Source organism: Schistocerca nitens, chromosome 3, assembly GCF_023898315.1.
Source record: "Schistocerca nitens isolate TAMUIC-IGC-003100 chromosome 3, iqSchNite1.1, whole genome shotgun sequence".
Taxonomy (NCBI): Eukaryota; Metazoa; Arthropoda; class Insecta; order Orthoptera; family Acrididae; genus Schistocerca; species Schistocerca nitens.
The window spans coordinates 715,293,885-715,299,884 of record NC_064616.1 but is presented as its reverse complement, the minus strand read 5'-3'; positions in this window follow the sequence as shown (position 1 = coordinate 715,299,884).

Genomic DNA, 6,000 nt, shown 5'->3' with positions numbered 1-6,000 from the left:
TGCTGACGGGGTTGAAACCTTACAGTACGCACACTATTCACTTGGACGATAGAGTACGTGTGCTTATGGGAGGAAGGGGGAATGTTTGTGTGGATGTGAAATAGTATGACTTAATTGTCATAGTGTTTATAGGTGCATACAGACGCTCTAAAATTCCCCTTACAAACGTCTAGGACTTGTACAAGGATCCGAGTAGATAATATTTTGAATTTGAACCCATGTCTGTAAACGCACCATCTCCATGCAACACCCGTTTGAAAACATGTTGGTAACGAGACCACTTTTACAGGTAACTTATTAGACGTGGCCCAGTACGTCACTTGTTTTACAATTCCACTCGTTAATAACCAAAGGAATAAAAAGGAAACTTAATCAGTTTTCACAAACACTACTGTTTACAGTTAAATTTAAACCGTTTATGTCCTTTTCAAAGGAGGATTAGCATTCTGATCCACTACAAGTTGGAGGTGGCATGCCACCCCTCTCAGTTTAACAGCGTTGTTAGTAAGATTAACACTCATATTTTAGGGCATGATCTCGGTGTTCCCCAGTGCAACATCTGATACGTGTAGTTAATAACTTTTTCTACACGAGGAAATTGTGGGCAGAATGTTCTTGTAACTGCATGTGTAATCTGTAGAGAGTGTCTCTGTGAAGGGGGGGGGGGGGGGGGGGGACATAATGGAGGCGACCAAGAACAGGCAGGGAGCGAGATGAATTGGGGGCCATAAATGATAAATGCCAAATGCAGCGACCTGGCATTACGAGTGATTCTGGGAAACAGTGGTCAGTGGTTCTTACCTGCAGAGGGACTTCTGGCCAAAGCTCTCTTTCCTTCCACTTAGGGTCGGACAGAAGGAACCATTTCGCAAAACATTTTATCTGGGCCAGGCGCCAGTCCATCACGGAAGATGGCCAGCAGATGGCTGGAAGTAGATGGAGGAGCCATTTAAGAGAGACTGCTGTAAACTGAGCTTTTGTGCAAACAGTGGGAAGGAAAACTCCATGCATACTCATCTTAAAGGTTGGGATGATACAGACAGAGTGGCTGGCATATGGGTCTCATGGAAGTAGGACTGTAAGAAGTCCCCCGCCCCCCCCCCCTCCACCGCTTTTGACGCCAAGTTCTTTTAGTGAGCTTCGAAAACATATATTTCAAGGGCACGACTGTCTGGGAAGGTTGACAGCCTTTTTTCACAAATTGGAAATTGATTAGACCACTCTGTAAACGAGGAACTGTGGTCCCGTCTAGGTCGATGTTTTTGCCGTAACATGGATATGCTTACATTGAGAACGACGGTTCCGTGGTCTAAAGTCTTCTTTTTTCATACAAGAGAGATTTGGAGGCGCTGATTTGCTCCTCTCAGTATACACAAAGGAGAGGCTTGCCCCCCAGGGTGGGAACGCTGGTGCTGTGTTCGGATTGGCTACGAGGCCAAGAGAACAGTCAAGAGGGGAGATTTAATGAGTAGAACACTGTTTTATTGGTTTGTGCAATATGGGGGTGGTTTCATTTTGATAATTCGGCTCCCGTACTGAGGCTTCATGGAAACTGGTTGTGATCCTTTGAGGACTCGTCTTCTGGTCCTCCCTGGTGGAGAACTTCAGGTCTTTCCCTAGTGGGTGAGACTTCTGGTCTTTATCTTGTGGTGGACTAGGAGTCTGTGGTAGCTTCCAGCTGTACCCTCAGTTGAGCTGCATATCATCTCGGACATATCGTGTGCCACAAGTACAATTCCAGTACGCACTGCCGTGCCTGTGAGTCAAATTGGTTTGGCAAGACCAGCGAACGGGTGCACCTCAACCTGAAATCTACTGGGATTTCAGGACTCTAATGGAAGTTTTCCGCCTTCTGATAATCAGAACACCAGACCGCGTAGTTTACATATTTTGGTGGACACGTCAGAACATTACAGGTGCCGCAGCGACCGCTCCTCGCCCACACCGCACCGTTTTCTGCTGCCACTTGAATCAAGGTGAAAGGGTAAAGTACTTCTGCACTGGTACAGGGTTGTTAAACAATATTCACAGCTCCCTGTTCTCAAGTGAACCATAGTTTGTGTCATACTTGATCATAGCTGATTCGATTTGAATAGAGTTGGGCCTCACAGAGGATTCAGATAAACAAATGTATGCTTTGCCTATCAAACACCATCCCGTATCTGATTTGTGTTTGTCATTTTTGCACAAGATCTATCAACAGGTTCTCCAGAAAGTTGTAGTTGCTAAACATTTAATAAAACGTTTCATTATTTTGTAAATTAAATATGTCACTGTTCTCGTTCATACTCCCTCTACTATTCCCTGTTTTCATCTTACTGTGGTGATATGCTGGCCGCTGTGGCCGAGCGGTTCTAGGCCTTTCAGTCTGGAACCACGCTACTGCTACGGTTGCAAGTTCCGAATCCAGCTTCGGGCATGGATATGTGTGACGTTCTTAGGTTAGTTAGGTTTAAGTAGTTCTAAGTCTAGGGGACTGATGACCTCAGATGTTAAGTCCCATAGTGCTTAGGGCCCTTTGAGCCCGTTTGTGGTGATACATGAGTACACCAACAATTTAATGTTCAATATTATTAAATTAGTTAATGTGACTATTAATTTTACTTCTGAAAGTGATTACATGTATAGTGCAACAAAAGTGCCATGAGTAAATTCACTAATTCATGTAGAAGACTCATGCGGGTAGCATATGATTCGAAGGTTATTGACAGGATACTATTTTTCTTTATGCAAAGATAAAAAAATAACATTTATCTTCACTCAGACATTTATTTATGATTAAATCAAGCGACAGCTTCCAAATAAGGTTCGATGTGGTGACCACCAAATTCTGTGCACACATTGTACCTACGAATGATGATGTTCTCTTCATCGTGATGCAGTACGGCCTCTTCCAGCACGGGTGTGCAGAATTTCCCAGGAGCACCACAATCACTCCTGATGAAGGTGAAGGTATCCCTTTCTCGAAGCCGATTGTGTGGGACATTGTGGATAGCGATCTTGATAAAGGCGACAAGTAGTTGTTCCATTACCGTGAGCTTCGCCATACAGAAGGGTCGTGCCGGTGTATCCTGCAAACGTGTACTCAGCCATATTGCTTTAACACTAACAGACAAGTGAATGAGGCTCGAACCAGATCAGACGTCAAATGATATCAACCGATCCGACGTAAGCACCCCTCACCTCACCATGATTACCCTGTTCTCTCCTTACCTAGCAAACCTGTTTTCAAACGGTTGTAGCACGGAAACGGTACGTTTCCGGACATGGGTCACAATTCAAAGTATTGTCTACTCAGTCCCTTCTACAAGTCCTGGAAGTTTGTAAGGGGAATTTAGAGCACCCTGTATTCAGCCTATTTGGAAATTGTCGTTACAGACTTCTACGACATGAAGAGGCGAGTGTGTACATAATATTTTGAACGGGAACCTATGTCAAGAAACGTCATCCAATGACTCTACAAAGCGTCAAAGTTACAGGCGCCGGCACCAGTAAATGTATATATGTATCGGGTGATTCCGTGATGATGATTCAGAATTTCAAGGATGATGGAGACGGATAAATGTATCAATTTGAGGTAAGACTCACTGGTTCGGAAACGAACGAGTCGAAAATTTACAAGCGATAATCGTTCTGATACCTCTGGCAGTGGAATACATGTACTGGTAGTGTTGTTGCTAAGGATTTAAGGTATGCAACTTTCAGAGGCGGTAGTATGAACTAAAACAAGAAAAAATATCTTATAAACATGGGCTATAAAATACATATCTGAGGAGTTGTGTGCACTTGTTCATCTTCGCTAGTGCGAAACACGTCTCCTCTATCGAACAATTGCTCATAGCTCTTAAGGTATGCATTTTAGAGCCCATGTTTACTGGACATTTTTTCTTGTTTGATCCATACTACCATCTCTGAAAGTTGCCTACAATATACCCTTAACAACAACAGTACCGGTACATGTATTCCACCGTCAGAGGTATCAGAACGGGTTTCGATTATAGCTTTACATTCGTTCGTTTTCGGTACAGGGACCCTTACTTCAAGTTAATACATTTATCTTTCTCCTTCATCCATGAAATTTTGTAACATCATCACGGAATCACCCTGTACGTACGAGCATTCACAGCAACCGGCGGCTAAACTTCGACAATGTGTCGCGTCGTTGGATGACGTTTACTGACATGGATTCCTATTCAGAATATTATGCACTCACTCCTCTGAACAAGTTCTAGAAGTCCGTAACTGGAGTTTCCGAACACCCTGTATAGATCTGTGAGTGTTGTGTATGTGTGTGTGCGAGGCAGTGGCGGATACATATGAGTGGCGCGCGGGGCGTGCCCCTCCCCCCCCCCCCCCCCCCCCACAGTGTCCACGGTGGCTCAGATGGGTAGAGCGTCTGCCATGTAAGCAGGAGATCCCGGGTTCGAGTCCCGGTCGGGGCACACATTTTCAGCTGTCCACATCGAGGTATTTCAACAACACCTGTCGGCAGCTAAGGTTGTCAGTTAGTCATCATTTACTCCAGGGAAAAGCTGCACGGTCATCAACAGTAACTGTTCTTTCGAGAACAAGTTACTGTCTTCGTATATATAGTTAAAGAGGCTAACCAGCCATTGACCTTCGTCTGTGCGAATATGCACAGGTTGCCCAAACTCTTACGGGAATCGCCAAAGCGTGCGCGAGTAATGAGTGGGTGGGCAAATGTCTATACGGTACAATACATATGTAGAACTGTGGACAGTTGGGAATATGAGTCTCAAGGGAAGCGTGCAAGGGATAAGTCCCTGCAGTCGCGCTGTTCATCTGTGTCCTCGGTGGCTCAGATGGATAGAGCGTCTGCCATGTAAGCAGGAGATCCCGGGTTCGAGTCCCGGTCGGGGCACACATTTTGAGCTGTCCACATCGAGGTATTTCAACAACACCTGTCGGCAGCTGAGGTTGTCAGTTAGTCATCATTTACTCCAGGTAAAAGCTGCACGGTCATCAACAGTAACTGTTCTTTCATGAACAAGTTACTGTCTTCGTAATTGTAACTTCGTTGTATCATAAGATGGTATTGTCTTGTATTTGTGCATAATCAGTTTAAATAAAAGTTTCTCAAACTTTGCATGTAACTTGGTTACTTTTTATTACGGTAAAAGTAAAGGTAGCTCCGGATATCTTTAGCGCCCCCTCCCTGAGGTTTTTCTGTGTCCGCCACTGGTGCGAGGTGTATTGTTTTCTGCAAACCGTGTGTCACAGTTATTTTTTCTGCACACCGTGTGTGTATTAACTGTACATTAGGTCAAGTTTCACTACTGCTGCCCACACCAAAAGAGAGCACATTCGCCGCGCGGGATTAGCTGAACGGGCTAAGGATCGTTTAGTATGTAGTGGGACGGCTCCAGTGTGGCACTTGGCACAACAGATATTGGCGTTCCTGTTACGCTCCGCCCCTCACACAATTTCGTCAGACACACTTTTTTTCCCCCAAGAATCTTATTTCCCGGTCCAAAAAAACCAATGCGGTGACATGGGTGCGGGGAATGGTGGTGGGCTACGTATATAACGAATCGGAAAAGGACAAAATTGATTTTTGGCATTTTCTCCTGGATGGACACACGAAGCTGCAACAGCATACGAAATATAGGCAAGACCTCGCTAATTACTTGCGACTTACATTTACCGACCCGCCGGCCAGATGGGGTGTGACGGGTGAGAGATGAGATAGACGAAGAAGCCGAGATAGACATCGATCACACTTACGGACCCTTATTTAACTTCGAGAAGACGACCCAGTCTTACATCAACGTCTGGAGAACGAGTCGATAGATGGCTCTCTTGCTTTATCGAACGTCGGGTCGTGAGCAGATGTCGCCCCCGACACGAATTTCATTTCATTGCTACAGGAGCATGTTTCTTTTGTATTTGTACTATCCGCAATGTCTTCATGCCTTTCATTTGGACATTTTCAGTTTTATTCATTTCGTTGATTAATTAATTTTCTCATTAGCCACTATT